Source organism: Numida meleagris, chromosome 5 (assembly GCF_002078875.1).
Source record: "Numida meleagris isolate 19003 breed g44 Domestic line chromosome 5, NumMel1.0, whole genome shotgun sequence".
NCBI classification, from domain to species: domain Eukaryota; kingdom Metazoa; phylum Chordata; class Aves; order Galliformes; family Numididae; genus Numida; species Numida meleagris.
In genome coordinates, this window is record NC_034413.1 from 68706263 (window position 1) to 68732964 (window position 26702).

The window sequence follows — 26702 nt, forward strand, 5'->3', positions numbered from 1 at the left end:
TTCCTAACAACAAACTGTGTAATACTCACTTCCTGGATAATGTGTTTTTTCTCCTTCTACAGCCCTTATGTAATGGGAATTACCACAGGAAAGTGCAGAAAGTGCAAATTACTGTAGGAAAATGCACCCTTGTGCAAAACAGGCAGAGGTTGCCTTGCATTTAGGATCTCCCTCCATTTGTATTAGGGGAAACTGCGATACTTCATTTCTAATCACGTGTAGAATCATCCAGATTATCATTAAAAATGATTTCAAACAAAAACTATCATAGCGCAATACTCAGGTCAGCTCTTCATGATGCTCCTGCAGTAGAGGTAATTCCTTACACATCCCTCAACAGAAAGTGCAGCAACAGAAGACGTTTTCCCCGCAAAAAAAAACTTGAAAAGTGTCAGAAATATTTCTAAAGACAATTCAAAGTTTAGTTTTATCCACAAACTTCAGATTTCACTGAGACAGGTAAATAGCATTGTTGCCTTTCTATACATATTAAATTACACCATAGGTCCCACAAGGCAGCGAGCTTCATAGCTCCTGCTGAAGTCAATCTGAATTAAGCATCTGGAAATACTACAGATACCTAATATTGTGTGTAAGCCAGATCACAGCACTCCAGCAGTAGAGAAGCCTTGCCTATCTTGAGGTAAAAAACACCTTAGCAAGGAAGCGGTGCTCCATAGTTGGAGTTATCAACATATTAAGAGTTATGGTTTGAGTTATTAACGCAGAAAATTAAAAATATTAAGAATTATCTAGTCCTTAGCAAAACAAAACAAAACAAAACAAAAAACAAACTCCTACTAGATGGATAATAAACTTTTTAAAATATCTTAAATTTGTTTTATAAAAGTTGGTTTCATTCAATAATTAATTTTTAAGACCTGAGTATCCTTTTCATTTGACTGTACATCAGCGATCTATGTAATCTTGGAAAATGATTTCAGGTCAGGTCTTTGTATTCTAATCTAGCCACTTATTGACACGTATGTGTTTGTGTGCAGGTACATGTTTCAATTAAATATATACATAGCTGTTATTTTCATACAAACTGCAAAAATGGTTGTGTTTAAATACATGCATTTGAAAATCTGTCTGGCCTGGTCCAACCTTTTGGTTTCATCCCAACCCGGCCCACCAGCCTTTCCTGCTCTTCTGGGAAGAGGCAATGCAATGGAAACTGAATGCTTCCTATTTAACAGAAGGTTAAGAATGAGAACCAATTTCCTATCAGTTTCCATGGAGGTACCAAATCTGAGTTCTGTCCCTCACGACTGGTGTAGGTGGACTGTCCCATTTTGGCCAGCATGACCAAGTATCACTATCTTATTTCCTGCCCTTAGCCATTAAAATGAAAAGGAAGGTTAAAGTGACTAATTACCTGCTCCAGGAAACACCTATGAACGTCCTTGGCTTCAGCAATAGAAATCTGATTTCATGCAGTCTACCACATTTGGTTTGATCCACGGCTCCTGAAGTCAGTGGGAAAAAATGCAATTAATGTCCAACTAATTGATGGATTGGGGTCAGTACTTCAGTATTCCGCGTATTTAGTTGTCTACTTTTTTCTGCTCAGCCAAAAATATTACAGGTTTGTTTTTAATTAATTGACAACTAATGAATAGTGCCAAATTCACAAGAATTAAATCCTCTTTCTGTCACATATCTCTGCATCCCATAGCATCCCCATAGGCCTGAGCTATCAGGAAGAAGACCATGGCACAGCTCTGCACCCGGGGCTGTGTGGGCATAGAGGTTTCTGGTCGGGCTGCGGGCTAGTCAGGCTGCTGTCTATTCCAACATTTAAAGTGAATCCAAAGTCTCTAGCAAAGAGATTTAGGTCAGTATTTACATATTTGTCCAGTGACATTATGGGTGCTGTCAGCTAATACAACAAATGCATTTGTTGTTTTGATTGTTTATATTTCGGTTGCTTAGGGTTTTAGTTCTGTTTAGATTGTTGACATCTAGCAATACATATACTTGGAATAAGGGCAAAGTCAAGGTCAGTACACTGGCAGATCCACTTCAAACCTTGCCGTCTGGATGAGAAGTTGCTGGATACTCTTGGGGCAGTTCCTACACAGCGGTATGCTCAGGAACAGTTTCTCCCACTACTAGGGAGAGTCTAAGTTCTTATCAAGCAAATATTGCTGGATTTTAACTCCTATTGCAAAATAACTCATGCAAAAATGCGAGGCAGATCTAAGAAAATAGTGAAGTATTCCTGCATAGTCTTGTTGGCCAGCCCTCCTCCACCTCTCCAATCGTATTTATAAGAATAATTGTGGATGGTACAGCATTTATGGGACTCTGGCCTGTGGCCAGAAGCTCTGAATTACACTTTTTTTGGCTGCACCACTTACATTCAGTCTTAGACTAAACCTGAGCTAATAACTGTTCATACATATCTGTGTCAGGTACTGAAATGAACAATTATTTTAAAAAAAAATACATAAGTACAGTTAAAAATCCCAGAAATACGGTGTCTGCCTACTGAACGAGGTTTTGATAAATATGTTCTAGGCCACCTTTCCCATACACTGAAACATTCTAACTGAGAAAACAGCATCTCCAAAATATCATAGGATGAGCCACTCAGGGCTGTCACACAGTCACTTATCTGTGCTACTTCATACAAATTCCTATTTGCAATTTGCTTTGAGTACGAACAGCAGGTTTGTTTCTTTATGGCTTACTCCAGGCTCAGATAAGTAACTATGGACCAGGGCTAGCTTTGTCAGGGATAAACATTTTTGCTTCGAAACCTGATCAAGCAAAGAGTGCAACCGCCAAGACCTGAAACCACTCTTAGATCTATGGCTATCTTGGTCAACTCCTAATTTATATGAACTTATAACATAGTTTTCTCCAACTATTCTTTTTTTTTTTTGTTCCAATTTGTCTATTTTATTTTCTTGATTTGTAATCCTCATAACTCTTTTTTACTGCTGTTACGCATTAGGATGAAAATTTAAGAGCTTCTTCATACTCACTCTGAAAGCACTTTTGTGTCCAGTAAGGCAGCAACTTTTTACTTATGGAACCATTTCTCTTTGTGTACTCGAGCATGTGGATCATTATTCTACCTTGTGTGCACTGCGTTGCACTTCATCAAAGTCTTGGTTCTGACTGTACTTTAACCTCTCCTGAGCTTGGACATTACTTTTCTGCTATTCGTAACTTGTTTTCACATGAGATCTTAGTCCAAGCAGTCAGTCTTCCACTTATGCCCCTGTAGTCCTTTCTCTGAGTTTCAGAGTTCACATAAGTTCGTATTTTCTCCAACCTCCTAAAGACTGCAGACCACCATATCATATACCTCCCTCATGTCCCTGTATGTATTCCAAGAATTTAGGTTAGTAGAAAGAAATTAGGCCTCATAAAAGTAAATCACTACGTGACAAACATATTGTCAAATCACAAAGAAAATCTGTGTGATGTCCTACAAGGGGATAGGGTTATATTATGGGCCTAGCAAACATTCTTACCAGATTAACTTATAAACAGGCATTTTTAAGCAGCCATTTTCATCCTCCAAATTAATATTTTCTCCCCACTACACATGCATGAGCACCACCGTATTTCCTGTAGGTCACGGTAGTGTGATGTTTCCCAAAAGACTGTTCACTGTGAGTAATATCTAACAGGCAAATATACAACATGGTCATCCCTAAAGTCTACTTTGTCTGTCCTACACAAAATTAAGTGTCTGAGTGCAATGCAACATGCATGTCAACCTTCTTTGAAAGCAAGCAAGTATAGTAGAACTCCACCCTCAGAAATTCAGTCACCTCAGATCTTAACAAATGTTTCCTAATTTTGCTCACAATAGGCTTCCTCTGATATAAGACTCTGTGCTTCAGAAAATGTAAAAAAAAATGAAGAAGTGAGAACTTAATGGGAACCTGTATCAAAGCTGACAGATGTCTCAACTCTTTGGAAATGCTGTATGGAAAGAGGTGGCATTAACAGGCTGCGGCGTTCCAGTTGGCATTAACTTCCTTCAGTTTATTTGCACTCATTTCCTTACAGCAGCTCTCCTGATGGCCCTTTCCTTGACACATCAGCCCTGCAGAAGGCAGCATGCAGATATCCTTGTTGGTTTGCCATCAGCTGCTCAGGACCTCAAGGCAGCCTAGGCAAGGTGCTGGCAAATCTACAGACCTAATACCGTGAACCAGGACTGAGACTCAAGAGCTACTGCAGCCTGAGGAATTGCGAGGAATCTGCTGAGGAGCTCTGCCCAATTTGTACATTCTTGGGCCATCTCAAGGAGAAAACAAGTTAGATTAGACTTCTTTCGTTCGAGTTAAAGATAATGTATTTTACCTTCCCATTGCCACAGGCTATGAGAGTGCACCAGATTGGCTTCTGGGGCTCAGCTGATGTCTGTTAATTTGTCAGGCCACAGTAATTCAATCACATACTCAAACCCCTAGCAATAGTCACTGCCATTATGCTAAATGCCTTATGCTAGCAATCAAAACAGTTACAGATATTAATGCACCATCTTAGAAGCTGTGCTCAGCTAAAATAGAAACACTGGAAAATGTGTCAGGGAACCTTTTGCTTTTCCCGTGCCTTGGCGATGGAGGATCCAGTGGGGGATTTGGCTCCAACACCGCATCACATCTCACCACTGACAGCAGCGATCCCTCTTTGCCAAAGCAGGGAGCAGACACAGGCAGGAGGTGACTGCTGGTAGGGGCTGGCGGCAGCAACAGAAAAGACCTGTCTCTGTGAGTGAAATGCTGTGACAGTGTGGATTTCTCTCACGGTGAGTTTTCCAGGTGCAGAATATTCAGGATCTTCCTGCTCAGATAAGGGCACAAGACTGAAGCTCTGACTGATCACTCACAATTACCGCATTGAAGTGAAGTCTGCTGTCCATGAGAGAACTCTCCTAACATGGCTCTTCCCATTAGCTACGTCCAGATGAGTTAGAAACCCTTTACATTTATTTTCCTCCTGGAAAACAAAAACAAACAACAAAAAGAAACAGATTTTTTTTCCTCTCTGATTTAGGAAATGTACTTGTGGTTCCCTATAAGATTGTCTTTTTTAATTCTATATTTCAACACCGTATTTAGCTACTCACTATTAAACTAAATACTAGAGTTGATGTTTATCATTGAGGCTAATAAAAATGTATTCCATCCCTATAAGATTTAATATTGTTTTGGTCAAAGTACATAACACACTTTGTAGCTCTAGATTTCACCTCATTATTTCAAAATACACTCCTTAATTGACTGAGATAACGCAAATAATCTTCTTATTGATACAGTACCTCATGCGCAGCCACAAAAGGAAGGCAGGTCAGGATCTCTCCTACGCACTGGAGCAGAGCGTTGGTGCCAAAAACAGCATCGTGGGTACTCAGAATAATATTACTGTACACTAACATTGTAGCCTGTCAGTTTCTTTAACAGAGCGTAAATTTATTCCGCTCTCAATTTATTCTACTCCCATCCCCCTCAAACTGGTAGTGAGGAAATTAAAAGCTTCTGTGAGTGGGATACTGAGATGGATTCAGCAAAGCAGCCTCGGTTGGTCCAAGTGTAACTTCTGGCCAAAGAGCTTTGGAGCACGAGGTGGGCACCGCTGGGCCCTCCTGGAAACGTCACGGAGGCGGGCAGGTCTCGAGCAGCTGGAAGAGCAATTTACAAAGTCATGGTTATTTTCTTGACACGCTGCATAAAAGTGAGATACTGAGCCATAGGTAGATCTATAACCAAAGCAATATTTACTTCAAGCCGCTTCAGTTAATACTTGCGAAAGGATTAGTGCTGTAGACAAGCCATTAGTGGCAACAATGATTATCTACTATATGTCATAAGATGCGATGAAAAACTAAAGTGCAGAATTAAGCTCTTTACTAGCTTAAGGAGATTTCTCGTTTAGGTGTCTATGCAAGGATAAAGGATAGAGTCTGCTTCACCTTATAAAACAAACATTAAGGATCAGTAAACCATGGTGCAAGGCACTTACAGGGCTTTGGTGGCTAGTGGAGATAGGAAAAATAATCTGCTTTAAGATAGACTTACAGTAAACAAATAACATGAATTATTTGGAGCTGATGAAAAGATTATAAATTTTAGATATCCCTGAATGCTATTAAATATCAGAGTCACTGGATCTTTTGGCAAATTTACTAAAAGGTTACATAGCGCTTTCAAAGCAAAATCAGACTCTCTGGTGGACGGTAATGATGTCGACACTTGTTTAATTTCCATCTTGCAGATGAAGCTTATAATACGCAGCAGATAAACTGGCTGACTTATTTGCTTTTTGAAAGGTGACAGGGCAGAAGGCAAGTGCTAGCCCCCAGGTCCTCATCTTCAGCTCTCAGCCACACACTCTCAGCCTGCAGTAGGACTGGGTCTATCCTGCTGTGACATCTACTTTGAAAGGGACAGTATTAGCCAACTCCAATAAAATCTGGACCAAATGTGATTCTCAGTAACCTGACTGCTATGCTGGGATGCAGATGAAAAATGAGCGTGACAAAGATTTCTCCCAGTCTGTCTTCCCAATGGCAATGGAGGCTTTTTCTGCTTTGAATCTGTTGTGCTGGAGCTCCTTGGCCATAGGACATCCCCTGCCAAGATACATACATACTGTTAGGAGGAAAATCTAGTCTGGAGCTAAAGCTGCATGGATCAGAAGAAATCCTCCATCTAAGCTGGAAGATGAAGACAGGCTTTGGTTCATCCACTGGCAGCATGATTGGCTCCAACTCAACTACATTACCATTGAAAGAGCAATAGGAGCTACAGTTTAGAAAAAAAATGAGTAAATGAGTTATAAGACTGTATTTCTACATAGGTGGTCAAGCCTTTGTGGATGCTCCCAGTGAATGCCCATAAACTCATGACACAGTGGTTACAGATATTAGCATGACTTACAGCTTGAGCTGTGTGAGCATTGGTGCAAATGCACTGCGCTCTTGCAGTGTTTGGATTAAATCAGCCACAATCTCAAGGCTTAAATCTCAGGTTTTTTTTATAGCAGAGAATACACTTGGGTATGAATTGAGCATGAATTGAGCTCTTATACATGCTGAGTTACTCACAACTCACTACGTTTCTGGTAATATGATAAGTATTAGTCAAGTATAAATTTTGTTATTCACACTATTCACGCTTTCCTTCAGAAATAAATATACAGTCAAGCTTAAATATGGTTGTCTTTTTCTCTAACCCAATTAGTTTGCATGTTGAGGCTTGAACAGAATGCCTAATGTACATACAGTGACAGCCACCCTCATCAGATTAATCAATCAGTGATCATATCTCTTTCATCGGGTTTGGCATCTTCCCTCTGCTTACTGCCCCTCTACCTTCCCCAAACTAATTGCACAAATTCTGCTGATTTCTCTCTTACATTATTCTAAATGCTAAATTCCCGTGTTTACATTCAACCATTCTTCATGGCTTCCACTTTACTGTTGCCTGAAGGTAGGTTAAAATTCAGTGCTCTTCAACAATAACACTAGTTCTGTAAACCTCCATTAGACCTCTTAAAAACTTGTCCCAGAATGAACAAATTTCCCTATTAAATCCCCTCTGTTTTCCGGCAGCCATTAATGGGAATCAGCCAGGCAGCCCAGCTCTCACATCAGCATCCCACATCATCAGGACAAGGCCAGTTGGTGCTGCACAAAGAGCAAGGCTTTATGTGCCACACAGCTCTTTTTCTGCTAAAAAAACCATATGTTCCATGCAGTCAGGTTTTAGCCTTCAGACTGGCCATTCAAGAACAGTGCTACTGATGATAAAATTGGTGTCTACCTCGTGCTTTTCAACAGGTGAACTATCTAATAAGCAGCAGAATCCCTGTGCTAAAGAGATTACGCTCTGAAGCACTGAATGTAGTAAAATGCTGTGTTAAATTTAGCAGGTGCTCGGCATGCATTTATTAAGTGATTATTCCCTGTGCTGGTGCTCCCCTCCTCCCTGCTTTCAAAACCCGAGCTTCCTTTCACAACGACTCTTCCTACACCTCTGAGCTCCTCTCCACTGAAGAAATTCACTGCTGCTCCACCAAAGGCCCATACATCAGATAATTGGAGTTAAGAGCTATTTTGAAGGCTTAAGTCGCACTTGTCCTGGCTCTCCATGCAGGAAAGAATTTCACTCCCTGTGCATTTTGAAGGCTCTGAAATGTCTTAGACTCACAAATTGTCCTTTCCCTCTGATGGCTTCTCATTGTGCATGAGGCTAAGCTCTCCAGTTATGGCATTTTTCTGTTGATTAGAGAGGGAAGGAAGCACTTCTAAGGGAATTACAATGTTTTCTAAATAATTCTAAATAGATACCAGGAAAATATGTTACAAAAAGTCACCTAGCCTACTTCAACTCACTTTTTTTTTTTTAACCATTCATACACATAAGTACATCAGTTTAATATTGCCCCAAATAAAAAACTGAATTTAACTTATTCTTTAACCTCCAACTGATATATGTATAAAATATTCAGTTGCAGCTTCAAAGATGCACTCCGTAGAAAAAGCATTCTCAGATCAAGCTCTCTTTCCGGAGCCAATATTTATATATCTCCCATTTATTAAACACCGTATTTTTTATTTGGTATTCATGGATTTTGTTTCTCTGAAAGTAACTCAGAGAAACTTTAGTTTCTTTATTCTTTACATAGCATAGTGCCCTAACAACCATCTCACGTGGGATTTGTGCATACAAGACTGCAGATTCACCTACAGCAGCGCACTTAGGCATGGATGTTGATGACAGAGAGGAAAAGAAAAAAACAACACCTAACAGTAAAATCAAATTTGATTACAACAACCACATTTTTTTCATGATCATTCAAATGAAGGTATTTTATGTCTGTCCTGCGAGACTTCACCTACAAAATTATAAAAAGACTGCCATGCCAGCATTCATGCAGAGTATTTGCTGCACCTTCCATTCCCCAAAGCAACTCTCTATACTCAAATTTTTATTTTTTTCTTTCTTAAACATCCCAAAGAGCAGAATATAAAAATCCGGCATGTTCTTCAGCATTGCCACGGGGGTTAAATTGTTAATGCTTTACTTTCACTGTAGTTTTTTATCAAACTTTCTTTTTTCTCTCCCTGGGGATAAACAAATGGACAGCTTTCCTCTCTAGTATTCCTCCTTCCATTACCATCACAGCAGAATGCATCTGAGACTATAATAATTCAGTGATGAAATACAAAATGTCGCAATGCCATCTCTCTTAAAGTGAACTGAGATTTTGTTATGCCATTTTAGGTGCATTAATAGCTCCTAAAGTCCCATGGAGTATCTTAATGTGAATTTAATGAGCTGATAGCATATAAATGACAGTACTGTGAGGGTGAAGGTGACATAACCTTTTTCCTTCTATTTGATGTTTGCCTTTGAAAAAATACAGATCTTCTCAAAACGTACCACATTATTACAAAGTGCCACATCATTCAGCAAGGAGGCTACTATTGTTTTATCATTTTAAAGCCCTTTCTTTTATGGCTCTCCTCGTGGCGCGAGAAACAAGAACACTTTCTATTTCATCATTAAGGTAATAAGATTCTGAATACTTTCCTGTGCCAATATCAGAGCTCACGGCCGTGTTGTGGCATGCACATCCAGTGACAACCCACTGTTTTTAGCACTCGCTCCGATGACCACACTGGTAACTTGGCATCAGTACAGTTGTGTTTGAATCACACCTAAACCATCCGTTGTTGTTTCCTGGCTGTCATTTTTGTTTCCTCCTGTGGAGGATAACGCTGAGAGGTCTACTTATCATTGCTGACTCCCCAACTCTGCGTGTCATTACGAGAGCATTGCCATTTATAACGAGTTGCCTCCCCTTGCAGCCCGCTCTGCTCGATGGTGTCACACCCCATTGTGCGCCCAAATCCCAATCGCTGTCCATGTGGTAATGAGCTGTGATCCCATCAGCACTGCCTTGGATCATCACTGACACCAGCATGCCCAGGGGAGGGAGGTACTGACGGTAAAGATAAATATATTGATAATCAGATAGTAGCAGATGTACAGAAAACATAAGCGACAGATTAAGGAGGTAACCAAATGTATTAGGTTATTAAAGTTTGCTAGAGTGTAGCATGGTAGCTTTTGTACTGCAGTTATTCTGCTTAAAAGCTTTAATTCAAGCTTAAGAAAGAACATCTCCCCATTTCTTTTCCCTGCCCTAAACACTTAGGGATGTGGCAGCCAACGAGTTGATCACTTCCTTGCTAAATATTGCGTGTCTTAAAATGAAAAAGGATCAGCTTTCACTTCTCTTTCGCCAGATCTTGTCGACATTTTGCACCTAAACAATGCACAGGTCCCAGAAATTGTCTATTATTTTAGAGGTTTTTCATCTCGTAATTTAGGTCAATCGAGATGGGTTCTTTAATATGTTTGTTTTACTTTAAAACACGTGTAGGAACAGATGATGAGTTAGATCTGAAGGCAGCGGATTTTCAGTCTTTTTACAGTCCCAACGCTTCTACATGCAGCATACAAGAGGAAATTAATTAAATTTATTTCTTCCTCCAGCAGAAACGATAACATTTGGTCTCCTGAGGAAGACGTACCTTGGGCTGCATTTGACAAAGGGGAAAATAAATAAATAAATAAATAAGCAGCTTACGTGTTTCAAAAAGTTGGAATTTTGGCAATCTATGAAATTTGTTTAGAAAAACCTTTTCGTTGCCAGGTGACAAGGCAAAACATATCACATATGCTTAACAACCAGCTTGTACATATTTTGTCTTTCCAAGGTTTCTAGGGCTGGTCAGGCACAATGATGCATTACAGCTGAAGGAGCTTCCAGCAGGGACAAATGTTTGTCTCTTTCCAAAAGAATTTTCCTAATCCTTAAGATAAACAACTCAATATTTCTCATTGTTTAATGATTGAGTAAGGATTAATTCTGTTCAAAATTAATCGTATTACAAGTCATAACGTATATCGATGTGCTTGCTGAGAATGGATACTACTGGCTTTCTGGCATACCACGTTTATTAGTATTTCATGGTATAGCACAAGTTAAGACATACAAATTTCTTATAATAGCTGGACATCTTATCGCTGCTCTAGTGTCATCGGACAAACAGGCAATGTAAAACCTATGGATGACTAAGGATAAATCATAATAATGTGTTAAAACTTACATTCTCATACTTAGAAAAGCTACAGTTACCACAGTCTGAGCATCTTAGGATCTCTGATGTTTGCATGTTGGCAACATTTAATTTCACTGCTGAGCTTTTTCATTTCAGAAGAACTGAATAATTGGTTAGGGTATAGAGGAAGTCAGAGACAAAGGGACAAACACCACAAGCCACCCCATACTCAGATTCCCCTGAAATCAGCCACCATCACCAGCAGTCCATCCTTCCCTCTCAAAACTCGGCTTATGCTTGAGAACATTTACACGTATCCCATGGCCTGTAGCTGGAGTTAATGGACTTCACACATGTGAAATTAATTGCGGGGATTATTCCGAAACAATTACCTTTTCTTGGAATCACAGTCAACAACTAGGCTAATAAATCATGGTGCTGCTCACATTTTAATGATTGTTAGTAATCAAATGCATCTGTATACTCAGCCTGTTTGCTCACTTAAAGTCAAAATATTACAAGGCAGAGCAGTGAGGTGTCCAAGCTCCCATGTGCCAAAACACACCACAGACACACAGGGCTGGTCTGCTCCTTTGTAGCTGCAGTTGTAAACTGTTTGTGCCATAATGCAACCTTTGAACCCACTTTCTCTCAGAAAGAAACTCGTGATCATGCATACATTCTCTTAAGAATTTTTAGGTTTTTTTCTTTTTCTCTTTTTTTGCTCCTTTCTATTGTAAGATGTCCCTCAAAACAAGATTCAGCACAACTACTGAGATTAAAATATCTTTTCTCTAAGTTCATCCCTCTTCTATCTTAAGTACTATGGAACACACAGCATTACATTTCAAAACATAGGCATGGTTTTATTGTGGATGTATTTTATGAAAACACATAATGAAGTTAGCATGATGCCAATTGTGTGCTAAAGGCTATATATTCCTTGAGAATCTTTCACAGAAGCAAAGAGGATCTTCTAGGATCCCCAAATTCAACCCCAACCCATCCCACCATGCCCAGTGATCGCATCCCTCAGTGCCACATTTCCACGGTTCATGAGCACCTCTAGGGACTGTGACTCCCCCACTTCCCTGGGCAGTTTGTAAAAAGGTTGGGTTTGGTACCACAAAGTTTTCTTCTCTCCACACCAACCTCCATGCGTGCTCATTTCCTATCTTCTCCAGTGGCAGCTCCAAGGCAGACATCAGCAAGGAGCCAGGTGTGCTGGGGATGAGCACATGCATCTCTCCCTCAGGCTGCTGTGCCTGCTCCCATCTACCCTGGAGAAAAAAACAAGAAAAGCATACACAAAAAAACCTCAACCCTAAAAAACTTTTTTCTTCTCTCAACTGGAGAATATAACTTCTTGAATTAGATCTCTAGTAGGAACACTTGTGCTTGCAAATTCCAGCTTGCTCTCCCTGCCAGTAAGCCATGCATGCCAGCAAGCCAATTTCCTAGAATCCTCATCAAAAGACAACAACAAAGGGCTATAATGATGGTCAAATCAAATTTATTTTAAAGGGGAAAAAAAAAATGACCATACAAAAAGGCTTTCTGCATTACTGTCCAGATGCAGCGTGCCTCTACCTGCAGCCATTAATATTCACTGGCCCCCATCGCCTTAAGAAATTCAATTCTCTTGACCTCCTTTGCTTTTTTACTGTAGTTTATACCTAGTTGCAATACAAGGAGTCCATTTATACAGTGTAAGCTTACACTGTGAGATGTGATCCCAGATGAGGTACTGCCTCAAACAGAAAATGAAAAATATTCCATGCATTTTAAGCATGAATCAAAGATCGTAAGTTACACAAATGCGTAATGCATTTCTCCTATTCTCTGGCAGAAAAGAGAAACAAAACTGGCAGCTATAGCAATTGTATAATGGTAATTATTAAGAGAAATAATTATACAAAAACCTGTTTGAATTACATACAGGATGGAATGACTCAAGACGAGAAGAATTTAAAGTGATAGCAAACCTCGCTATACGACAGAAGACAGCAAAAATCAGACAAATGTATCTGCTGAAATCATTCCAGCCTCTGAAGTCTCAAAAAATTAGCCTAAATGCAACCATTCTCAGTTGGTGCTGGGGTCCTGATGCCTTCCAAGGGATTTCAAGGCAGGCAGTGGAAAGCCTTGGTCCCCAGTCTCTTTGCATGATAACCACACAAGTTGGCTTACTGGGTAGGCTCCAAGGCACACAGGGCTCTCTGCAGCAGCAGGACAAAAGAACTACATATAGGAAACGAGAAGACCTTTGCACAATCTAATTATAAACAAACCGTAATAATGTATTTATGGTCAGTCACTACCAGTCCACTTTCAGCTGTAAGTGGGTTTGGAAAATTACTGCATTAGAGATGAGAAATGAAGTAAGATGTTGCAATGGAGCCAGGTAGCTCTGCAGAACTGAGTTTTGGTCTGAACAGTCACCAGCGCTGGTAATTCTGTCTGTCCACAGAACTGGTGCTTCTCATACAAGAGGTATCCATTTCCAGATCTGGTCACTGCAACAGCCCTCATCCTGTCACCCTGGCATTCTGATGCACTGGGTAAAACATGCAGTCATTGAAATTTTCATCCTTAAAAAGTCAAGGAAGACTCACCACATCTTCCCTTTGGTTTTTGAATCTCCTTGCTGCCTTTCCCCCATTTAAGCTTCTTGTTCTTCCTTCTGTTCCAGATCTTACTTCTCAAACACCTCTCCTTATTTCTAGAAGGTAAGGTTGGGTCATGTTCCTTCCACCTAGTTTGCAAACCTTTGTCCTCAATTTCAACAAAAGAACACTGTATTGGTACTAACTTTCCAAAGCCTCCATTCTAAGAGCTTTCGAAAACCAGCAATTAACAAAGGTACATCTACTGCATCACTAGTCCATCAAATCTTTACATATACATGCCTCTGAGCTTCAAGAAAGACTTCATATGACCTGACCTCTGCATGAAACAATAAAGCATCACTTTTAAAAGAAGAGTTAGTGAATATCAGACTATCTTCTGTCTGATGGTAGGATCTTTTTTTTCCTTTTTTTTTTTTTTTTTTTTAAGATAGCTCTATTTGATTCATGAAGAGTCCATCTGAAGTCTTTCTGGTAGAAGAAGAAAAGATTCTACCATTCATTGAAGCCCTATTATCGGATACCCATTTGCATCTGTACTAAGTTTGCACCAAACTCAGGAAAAATGAGAACTTGACCAATATGAAATGAAGTCACTGGTCTTTGAATAATTCATGCCATAATTAAATCAGTATTTTGAATAACTAGCATCAACATACTTTATGGTGAGTGTACTACTGAAAAGCTTATCTCTAGTTAATATTTCCTTTCTCACCTTACACTCATCAAATACAAAATCTGCCATGTGTTTCTGTTTCCTTACCAGGTATACAGAATGGAAACTGTGCTCAAGAGCTCAGGACTGAAGAATAATTCATCAGCTCTGATTCAATAAATGCTCTTTTTTGTCAGATGTTGCTACTTGTCTTTGACCTCCTCTTCGTGGACAATTTCACTGTACGGTCTGAATGTTAGATCTTCTACCATGTTCACAATTGTGAATACTGTACAAAACTTACTCCTCAAAAGTCTGATAGCTGAAAATGCAGTAAGGAATCTGGCAAAGGCTTCAGAATGCACATAAAAACACATCAAAATACAGAAAAATAGTGTCATGCTGACAAGCAAAGTGCAACCTACTCTACTTCCAAAGTCAAACAAACCTTTTCTGAAAAGAATTAAAAAATATTTGAAAAGGGTCACGTACGTTTGCAGTCCCAAAGCCTAGCAGCACCTTCTCTCCACAAGACAGGCTGATGTTATCATTCCTAATTTAGGGATGAAGACCTGAAAGACAGAATGTAGTTGATGTGCTCAAAGCCGTGTAAGGAGCACCATGGCTTTGTGGTGCACGGTTGACGCGAAGGCAGTCATACCAGATTGTATTATCAGAGATGGATGGAAACTGCTTTACCCCAACCATTAGATCATTCTGGACCCTCCACAGCCTTGAGATGTCACAAAGGGAATGAGAGCAGTGGAGAACGTTGTTAGGAGTCACATGAATGGGATAAACACGTGATCAAAACCACTGGATGCTACAACAGCTTTAAGGGAGAAGAAACAGCAGCAACATCCACAAAGCTCAGAGGAAAGAATCTTGGTATTTGCCCCCTTTGGCTTTCTGCTGAGTAATGTGGCAAGCTGGAACTGACACTGCACATCTGAGGAAGTTAAAAAGAGGGAACCAAACTGAGTTCAATAAAAGACTGAACATTGTAATAGCAGCAGTTTGGGGGTTATTAATTTGTATTTTGTACGACATACTGTGGACACATATTTTGCTTTTTGTATGCAATTTTTATTGACAACTGCATTATAAAAGCTGCCACCATTCAGCTTGACATGCAGCTTTTGCACAGTGGGAAGATGTGGCAAATGGTTTGCTTTTTTGCCTTGCAGGAAATTACTGAGGTTTTCAGGACTGGGTGAGAAAGCAACTATTTTCAGTTCACTTCTATTGAAAAAAGGTGAGTGATACTTCTGCGAAGAGGAAGCTCTCATTCCAAGAACTCAAGTCATTACTTTCTACATCCCGAGTCCATTGTTGCAGCCAAGAACACTCACACCATATGTTACAAGGTCGTCAACGAAGCTGCTAGCAATGTTACTATTCTTATCTCCTTTGTTAGGGTTAAAACCCTCTGCAAAGCATGATCTACTTCTAAGGCACAGTATAAAAGTTTAACAGCACTGGTAATTAGTTCCAACAGTGGCATTTTCTGTGAAGCCTAAAAGGGCCAGAGTTAGGGTCCATAAATTCTATTTCACTTGGGTCAACCATCCATCAGGTGGTAACTACCGCTCCCTGCTACCCACCTGGGCTGGCTGCAATGTGAAGCTGCAATTACCACTGAGCACTGCTTATCCTTACAGCATGACACAATAGACGTGTTTGTTTGGACGTTTGGCAGCAGGCTTGTCTTACCATCAGGGCAGGAGACACTTTGCTTGAATGCTGTTAAGCATATTTTATCATCATATCGCAAAATGCGTACCAAGCTAGGTTGCTTGGATAAACTTTGTAAAAAAAAAATAAAAAAATGACACTAGCACAGCAGTGAGTGGGATTTACAACTCATGCTTCCCAGCACCTTTACAGCACAAAACCTGTTTATTAGCACAAGTTTTTCCTTTGTATGTTGTGTTTACTTGTTCCCAGCAGGGTCTGCTGATGTTAATGGACTCACAGCAGTACATTCTACTTCTGTTATTACAGGTCTAATTCAGTCATTAACATTTCATTAATGGACTGGCCTCCTAGCTGTTTGCATGGCTGTCTAGATATTGATGAGCTTTCTAGTAGAGAAAACTTGTATTTAAGGCAGACTCCTAAAGGTTTATTAAATTGCTAGTGAATCCTCGTAACACTCTGCCATTTATTTTAGAAGATAAATGCCAAACCTTTGAACAAATTTCCATTGCAAAAGTGGTCAGCACCTGAATAAAAAATAATTTGCATGCAAAAATGCTCAGGAGAGGGGAAAAAAAGCACAGATTCCACATGCTCCATTACCTGGATGCATGAGTCTCCAGCTCCTGCCTTAAAACCGATGTGGCTCAGCACTGCCAAGTCTGCTGTGCTCTACCTTGGAAGGAATTGCATTTCAGTGGGATACAAATTGATTCCTTTTTCCACATCACATGGGTATTCTGCAGCTCCACTAGTTCACATTTTTGGAGTTTTTGAACTGGAGTTTTTAATCCTGCCCACGAACTACTCTGCTGGGAACAGCCTTACTGGTGCCACTGGAACTAGCCAAACGAAGAGGCTGCTCAGAATAGCAGGGCAGTAGTTTGGGGACCTTTGACATTATCGTCAAAGAGGAAGACAACATAATTTTTAGAGTTGAGTAATTTTCTAGCATTCTCAACAGCGCAGTGCAATCTAGTTATAAAACAATCTAGGTAATATCTGTACCCCAGAGGAAGGCAAGTGCCCTCATGAAATTGCTCGATGGAGCTATGAGGTGCTTCCTTCTACCGCATCTCAGCTTTTTCTCTGTTCAAAGGAACGCGTATTTGGAGGCACCACAGAGAAGTGGAATATACTGTATCATATCATGTGAGTGTCTAATGCAAGTACTTTGTGAAAATTACTAATTTGATACCGTAATTATGCTTGCAATATAAAATTATTAAGCACTGTCTTATTGCACAGTAAATGGAACTTATATTGATGTAATAAAAGGTATTTCAATTCTATTACAATAACTTTAACGTGTTCTTTAATGGTGTCCACAGTTAACAAAAATACAACAGAGCCAGGAAAAGCCCAGTTGATGAGTGTGTTAGACTACAATATTGGTCATAATACACAAAATTTGTGAACTTTCTTATGCCGTACTTTACATTTATGAACACCTGCAACTTTTTCTGCTGCTGTTTCTGATAGAGAATGAGATGTTAAAAAATAGAAGTAGGATTAGAGGCTACCAAACAAAATCCCTAGAATAAGTTCTCTTAATAAATATGGCATTATACATGCCTTTGACTTCTGCTTTATAAATGGGGCTGTAAATATTATTGATCCTAAATTCATATTTTTTTAAAGAATCCTCCTAGCTCAGTCAGTCAGGACTGCACCAGGATGACAAGAAAATAGATCTCTTATTACAAAATCTGAAGCTTATTATCTTGATAAATGCACCCAGGTTTGAGAAATCGGGGGGGGTAACAAGAGTAAAGAGAGACACAGTGTTTTCATATAAATGTGTTCAAGTGTTTTTCTTCTCTCTGTAGAACTGTCACAGCCCAGTATGTATGAACTACTTATTTAACAGTGGGGAGGAAAAAAAAAATTGAGAAAGGACACCAAATTCTAAACGTATTCATCTAGGTTTCTTTTGTCTGACAGGGTAAATAAAATGAGGAAACTAAACATAACTACGGGGAGAAAAAGAAAGCAGTCAGCTAAAATGTCATGACTTGCTTCTCTGCAGGTGTCAACTTGACTTCGCTGAAATGGCATACAACTTTGATTTTCTCATCAGGAAAAAATGTTTATTCCCTTTGCCAGACCTAGCAGATAAGAAACTACTGTGTGTAGCACTGCATATTTTGATACTGGGGATATCTGCACAGAGCTATTCTTGAGACACATGCTAAAAATATTTGGTGTGCTTTGTGTTGAATTGTTGTCATGAATTATTAAAATGAGCTGTTATGTTTTCATTAAACTGGCGGTCTTAATAATTTAAATGCTGCTCTTTAAAACACTTACTGTATATTGATGATCTTCACAGGAAGAAAGAGAGCCTCCCAATTATTTTGCGTATTGAATTTATTTATTTACCTGTCATATGCCATTATGCATTACTACACGCCCATATTATTTTATCATGACACGCACTACATTGCTCTACATTTGATCTGTCATTGAGAATTTAGCTAGCTTTTACTTCTGCATTCAGTATTTCCAGTCACAGGAAACTCAAAGTTTCAGAGGGTTCAAGAATATCTCATGGTTAAAGGTTACTTTAAGAAACAAGGTGGGAAATAACATTTTTTCTTGGGTTTTTTTTTTTTTCTTTGAGGGTTGTTAGATAAGTGCATGGCACTTTATAGTGAACTGATGGTCCATTCTGATGACAACCTTCTTTTACCTGAACAACACCTGATACTTAGAAGGAAAACCAAAGAGAGACAAGTTGCAGCCTGACTTTAAGACAACACTCAAATTTCTTCTCAACTACTTTGAACTAAAAATGTATTTGCTGTGGTTAGAGTGGCTGAAAACGAAGTTTTGGAAAGCTTGCCAAATCATGGAGCTTTGGTAATCATCTAGACTTTAAGACTAGCTTTCATCTAGACTTTAGACCCATTGTGTTGGGTCTTATACAGGACCATGTTACTGCCTTCAGGCACATGCCTCCACAACATGCATTTGTAAAGGTCAACAACATCAGAAGCAACTGTTCTACAACGAATTTGTATTTAACATCTGTATCTCCCATAATCACCTGAAGACCTGAAAGTGGTTACGGAATTTTTAAATAAATACATAATTCAACTGGACTGCAATTTAAACTTTTTTTTTTTTTTTTTTTTAAGAGGATGAGTCTGATTTGTCAAACAGTTTTTTTTTTTTATTATTATTCTCTGAAGAACTGAACGGCTCACACTCCTGTGCAAGAACTTAGCAGGCTTTCAAAACTTTTTCATATATTTCAAAACAATTTTGCACAATTTTCTATGAGAAAATTATATTGATTTCATGAGTTTGTACCTATCTGCACAGATCCAACCATACTCCTAAATGCATCCAGCCCAGATTTTCATATTAACTTTTGGCATTACTTGTGAAAACTCACTTAGACCCTTTGCATTTCTACTTAGCTGTGAAATGTGAATGAGAGACATTTAAAGTTAGTTTAAAAACTCAAGTTCTTGTAATAACAACAATAAAAACAGCTTTAAATTTAGAAGTAACACAAAGACTTCAGTAATTATTCAGCCAAGTTGAAAATCATGCAAATCAAGCAATGTCAAAGCTAGAAGGTTATATCTACCATCTCCTATCTTAGCTACAATAATGACAATGGTCGCCACAGGGCTTAAATGATCATTCTAAGTATATTTCGGTATGGAAAACAAAAACTCACACAGCATCATCCTCACTCAAAGTAGTTCCAGCTGAAGCTGACTGCATTGATTTAGACTTTCCCCTCTTTTGGTTTCACCTCTAGATGAAATCCAAACTTGCGTGAGAACTGATCTTTTTCTAACCAATTAAAGCTTCAGTCTGTTAATCACCTCCGAAATTATGATCATCAGCAATTAGCTTACAAGAAGCATAAGAAGATATTCAGATTTAAGGCAGCCAACTGTCATTGAAAAAATAACCAATTTTACCAGTAAAAGTTCAAAGAACAATTTAACTTCATAAGCTTTTTCTGCTGAATTAAAACTTTCATATACCAATTTAGTAATATATTTTTTAGAAATAAATCTTCTGACAAACAAGACAGCTTGTGAATTCCAGAATAAGAGAAATACCAAAACACTTAAATATAAAAGAATAATATATTGGGTTTAATGGGAAAACAATAAATTAATAATCTCATTTGCATTTGTAGACTGGACAGCTCCCTTAATCTCTGTGGACCTCACTTCATTACACCACAAAGCAACAAAACAAGAACTGTTTCAAAATACCTCCCCAAAATGGGGAACAAACTCACAAGACTCACAGCTTTCCTATAGAGCAGCTAGAGATGACAAACTTCTCAACTTTCAGGAATCTGTGTTTATGAGACACGATGATGTGTTACTGAAGCAACAGGAATACTCATTCTACACAGCACAACCATAGCAAGATTTCAAAATATTAACTTCAAACATCACACAAAGCATAAATAATCTTCATTGTTACAAATTTTAAAAAATGCATCATATTTCTTTCCCACATATGTCCTGGTAGCCTCATAAAACATACTGTGTTTCATTATAAGATTATGGGCTTGTGCATATATATCACAAAATGTTAACTACTGTAAAAAGTAAGAAAATAGATTTTGACATTGGAGAATTATTTTGCTACTCTCCTGTGCTTTTGGATCAAAAGGCAAAGATACTTGGCTGTTTAATCTGGCCTGATTCCAGGACTGCATACCATGGTGAGAGATGCCAAGAACACTGATGCCACATGAAACAGAAGTTATCTTCTAAAAATTCACAATGATCATGGGGCAATTTGTATTTTAACTGATATAAAGCACAATCTCACTTAGTTTCCTTGTCTGGTCAAAAGCAATTTTCATTTGGGCAACTGAATTCCCTTCTTGTTAAGAAGATGTATGAGATGCTGTGATCGCTTCACTACGTAGCATTTGACATCTCTCCCATACCACATCTGCTGAAACGCATGTTTTTCAGCTCATACTGCACTATGAGGGTCACTGGGTAGCACTGAACAATCATTATATGTGGTTTTTCTCCTGCAGACAAAGTATTAAGTGCTGAAATATAAACATATATGAAAAAGATGATTCTTTTTGTCCAGTTTGCTTATCACTAATTAAAACCACCTATGGAAGTAAATCCTGTAATCTTTCTGTCCTTCATTATAAAGTAGCAGTACACTGCTTCCCTTTTAGTTAATTCACAATACAGCCTGCTATTGTTTGGTTTATTATCTTCCTAAAAGGATAGATGATTTCAGATGCGCTAGATATATAAAACAGTGGAAAAGTAGTAACAAAAGCAAATTTGTACAGAATATCATTACATTTTATGTTTGCGAGTCTATTTCTATTTATGAGACGGAGAAAACTCAATTTATCATTCTTTTCTAAGATAAAATTCCTCCCTACTTCTGTGAATACCCAGAGTCACAGCTTCTGTTTGAGTACATAAAACAGATCAGGTATTTCTCAGTAGTTTTGCAAATTAGGGGTTTTTTTTGTTTTTTTTTTTTTCCCCCCATTTTTAAACATAGCAGTTAGCAAGTATTTCTGTTTTGGACAATACAAAGTAGATGAGTGTTGAGTGCCTTCTGACAAGTCATGCCTCATTCACAATTCAAGTACTCAAAAAGTCATGAGATAAGACATTTCATGGTTTCTTCTACATGCGAAGAACATTTTTAGACCAACTTATCTAGTTCAGTTGAGGGTCCCTATTGATGAGTTGCCAAACTTCTAATTTAAGTATCACTAACTGGTTTGTAAATGCAAGTAAAATTTCTTCTTTACATTTTGATTTGAAAGTTTTTGTTCCTATTTAATCAACTAGCGATTTAAATTTTAAGTCGATACATGCATTTCTTGGTCATTATTATCAGTCAGATAGTTACCCTCTACAATGAATTTCCAATATTTTCTGAGTTCTACAGCCTTACTGTACGTCAGAAGTATTCTCTGAAACGAAGTAGGATGCTGAAATTGCGATCAGTTATCATAGGTATAGAATCATAGAATTAGCTAGGTTGGAAAAGACCTACAAGATCATCCAGTCCAACCATCCACCTACCACCAATAACCTCACTAAGCCATGTCTCTCAACGCTAGATCTAAATGTTTCTTGAACACAATACACATAGATGTGTATGGGCATAGATTCCACTCACTGAAGCTGTTATTGGCTTATTTTGAAGTTCAGCAGTTGGTGCACTTCCAAGGAAAGCGACCGAGAAATCAGCAATGTGAAAAGTAATGTTTCACCAGATTAATTGTTCATGTTATTGAAATGTAATTTTATGCTAATTCCCTGAGAGTACAAAGTCCAGCAAAAGAAACATTTTCTTTAAGTCACAGAACTTGTAACATTCAAAATCCAACCAAAACCCCTTTAAAAATAATACAAATAAGCTGTCTCTCACCTACAGCATCCATACAATTGCCCACAAGCCCGCTAATCAAAGTGTTGTTAAACAAAAACCTTCACAATCTTTTCATAACATAGAAACATTTAAACAACTCCTGACACATTAAAAGCACATTATAAAAGAAAAAAAAATTGTATTCTGTATATAATATAGCATACCTTGCTGAAAATGGGCCCAGCTGCAGGCCCTGCCACTGGTGGGTTTCAACTGATGACTGGATAGGGTACACCTGTCACATCAGATGGAGCTGAGCTCCTTGGTGCCTGTCTCCTTGCTGAACAACAGGTGATTCCTGCATGATAGAACAGCATGAGTTTAAACAAAATTAAACCATAAGGAACTTGTTTTGCAAGTGGTACAATTGTAGATAGCATCTATGAAACTGGTTTCTGTGACAAACGCTACATATGAAATGTGGGGGTACATTCATTATGCTGCAGGTGCTATAGGTTCTTGGTTTCCATAGCATGACTATGGGTCAGAGCTTCCACCTCTTACACCCAGTCCAATCATTATCATCTCTGCAAACCACTTTGCACTAGCAGAAGTATCATGGCATGGCATCACTCTGTAACGCATTGGATGGGTGTAAAATATAGAAAAGATGCAAGGCTGCAAAAGAAATTGCAGAAGAAATTTCCTCATTAGGAAAATGTATATAGCAACATAACAGGAATTGTCCGTATCTATTACCATAAAAATACTTGAACTAAGAAAAAAAAATCAGAGGAAAATTAAAGAGAGGTATTATCATTTAATGGATAATTGTCTACAACTTTCTTTAGACTATAAAATGAAGGAAAGCAGCTAAAATGGAAAGGAATTACTGGTTGTTTTAATCTATGTTGAAGCTATTGTGGTGCTGAGTGTTTTTCCTAGTGAAACTGTGGAAACCTCGACACTTGGAGGGGCAGTTAAAATGAGATTCAAGAAGAAATCGGAAATATAAGAATCAGAAGATGCCAGAACAGATAACTTCCCAGCCTGCATCACCACATTTTACAGTCATGCATCCCAGTGACGCGTTCTATATTGTGCCTGTACTCATGGTTGTGGTTTAAGGCATCAGGGTCCCTCTTCCTCCCACTTAGGAGGTAGGAACTGCTCAGCTGAGGGCAATGAAGGGATGCTGCCACTTCTTGATGATGCACACAGGGATTTAAGGGAGGAGCAAACACCAGCTGTTCCAGACCTTGAGGCCTCCAGAAAGACACTCTGGGAGGCTGCACAGCACCACACAGGTGGAGAGGGAACTTTGTCAACATTTTAAAGTATTTCTCAGCCTTAGGGGTGCAAATTACCACCAGGTTTTCCCTGCTAGCACATTACCTCTTTTCCTTTGTAAAGAATTGCCTTGCAGGTTCATCTATCCCATCTTCAAGGTTCAAGGAAAACGCACAAGACACTGTATGGAAAGAAAATATCTTAAACAGACCATTAATAATGAGAAATATTGGTGAGGAGGGGAAAAAAAAAAAGTGATGTTTGGCCATTAATAGTGAAACAGAAGACTGTAGTATACAGGTTTAAATAAAAAAAATTCTGTCCTCATAACATTACAAGAAGAGGTAAATTTCAGGTTTCCTGGCTGGAAAAAGAGTGTTACAGGAATGTATTCTGAACTTTTCACAGTTAAATTTTGTTACAAATTCAATATAAGATTTATTGAGATGCTTCGTGTTTAATAAAATACTCATAACAGCTTGTGATATTTCCCAGGATAAACACACAGTTAACAGGCCTCATGGCCTTATTTGTATAGCAGATCTAAGAATAACAAATTGTTCGTTTGATAACAGAATGACAACAAGTTATTTCAAGTTATAAAAAAATGTGCAATAGTCAAAATGACAAAATAAGGATTTGAGGTAATAGCGCAGACAACATTTAAGTCCAAAATGAGGTTACACCAATCTGAGCACCATCTAACCTCCAAATTCACCTGAAATTTCCACTTTTTTTTCCAGCCATATCCACAGCTGTTCTTTTATTTCCTGCACAGCCCACAACATCTCGATCTCCTCATGCAATTCAAATCTAATAAAAGATTAATATCAGCTTTGAATAAAATAATATATAAGTATCTGAAGACAAACACATGCAATTCTTCATCCTGGCTATGTATCTATCTCAAAAAAAAAAAAAAAAAAGGAACAGAGAAAGTTCATTATTTCTCAGAAAGTACTTTCATTCAAAACTTAAGGCTCTCTGAGTATATTTGACTACAAAAAATTGCTTTCATTTTTGGAAATGCTGAGAAGGCAGACACTCTCAGTGAGGTCAATGAGACTTACTGATTACACAGTGTTACGGAAAATTAGGCTACTTCTTTGGGAACTAAATATGGATTTTAAAGAGCATTCAGTGAAGTCACACTTCGGAGTATTTTGGAGCTGGCCTCAATTTTTTAAAAGAAAAGTTTGAGACACTGAACAACTTTTCGGAAGAACAAAATATTTATTATGTTCTTCATAGCAATTAAAGGCAATTCACATGATTGGAAAAAAGGATGACTTTGAAGAGGGGTGGTTACTGGCTACACTTCCATTTTCCCTTTAACAAAACATCATTTTTCAGTCTGGTTAACGCACTTAGGATGGCTCCAGCTCTTGTCAGCTTTGAATCCATGGTACCTGGAGAACAAGCAGTAGGACCCCAGGGCGGAATTCGCACCGCCAGTGCTGGCCTCTCATGTGTAGGAGCAATGGGGGTGAGGCAGCTTAAAGAGAAGGGACCAAAGAAAGGGGTGCAAATAAACACTTATGTTTGAAGGTCACTGTAAAAATTCGAAGAACACTCTCTACATAAGCCATCCTCATGTGCTTTATTGGGGAAAGTTTATTTCTGATGTTTGCCTAGCAGGAAGTGGAGTTGTTGATATTGTTTAGATGTTTGATGTTCGCAAAATTAATATGAAAAACCGACTAAACAACTAAAAAAAAATAAAAAGAAAGAAAACCTCCCAAAAACAGAGCTAGACATTTTAAACTAAAACAACTGCAATTGCTATCAGTTTAAGTAATCACTTTCCCAGCTGACAGATGCGAAGCTCTCCATACAGATAATGACTTTTCCAGCTGACAAGAGTCAGAGAACAGGAAGTGTATGTGGGGATAAGTGTTTGGGAATTACAGGACAGCCAAAGTTTGCTGCTACCTGTATTATCGGAACAAGGTTAGTTTCTTTTTACCTGCAAAAGAAGACATATTTTTACCTGAAAAGCAACATTGGTAAACATCCAAAATTCCTCTAGTGCAGCCGTATTCTCTCTTACAGTGCTGAGTAGTTTTATAACTTTCTTATTTTCTGTTTGAAAGCAAAAAAAATGACATCAGCCAGTAGTTGCAGTTTTCAACAGTGCTTTTGCGGTGCAAGGAGAAATGGTACATGCTGTATTGTTGCTGTCTGCACTTCAGCCAAACCTGTTCCCTGACATTCAGCAGTGTTGGAAGTGCGGTGCCTCATGGCTACGAAAAAAGAGATCCAACGTCTTAAAAAAATACAGCCAAAGCATGGAAGTGGCAAAATATGCACTACGTATATTCTGCGAAGTATTAAGAAGGCTACTAGGTTCTGTTGCTGTATTCAATGGTTTCAAAACTTCGAATTTTTGAATGCTGGGAAGCTTCCTGGGGGCATTGGAGCTGTATGTTGAAACAGCCCCAATACCTGACAGATAGGGCTGATTTAAGAGCCACGCAAACATCAAAACTTCCCAGGCAGTACATCATATGAGACCTCCCTCGCCCATAGTAGACAGCAGTGTATTTAATGTTGTGTAGAGTGGGGAGAAGAGGCCACGTGCTAGCTCTCCCTGGAGCTTGGAGCTGTCAGGAGCATAAAGCTGAAAATCTGATGGCAGTTTCATGACTCAGCCTTCTCCTGTAGACCAACATTTCAGACACCAACTGCAAAGTTGCTTTAAAATAACAGAATCTCCATGATATATTAAAGTAACTCAACCTGTTGGGCTGATCATCATAAAAGGTTATAAACCAACATCATACTTTAGCATTTACCAGAAAAGGAAGTCTGAGGAACTTCAGCTACAAGTCTGTAAAAGTATCGACATAAGCTAGCACATATGACTGTCAAGCTGATATAAAATGAAATATTTCTCTTCAAAATGACAAACTGAAATTTTTATTAGGTTTGACCAAACCAGAAGCAAAATATTGTTTTGGCTCTTTTATCGTATGCTCCT

The 26702-nt window shown here is 38.6% G+C and overlaps 1 long non-coding RNA gene across 3 annotated transcripts; it reads right to left on the reverse strand.

Annotated features, from left to right (window-relative positions):
- Positions 1375–25797, reverse strand: LOC110400625. 3 transcript variants are annotated; one of them, XR_002439968.1, is made up of 10 exons: positions 25713–25797; positions 23828–23903; positions 22657–22790; positions 14879–14958; positions 13720–13826; positions 12257–12384; positions 6468–6601; positions 5291–5650; positions 4564–4968; positions 1375–1469 (listed from the first exon to the last, which is right to left on the reverse strand). It is a non-coding gene; the product is annotated as an uncharacterized LOC110400625 (long non-coding RNA). The 3 variants fall into 3 exon arrangements; XR_002439970.1 differs by lacking the exon at positions 13720–13826; XR_002439969.1 differs by lacking the exon at positions 6468–6601.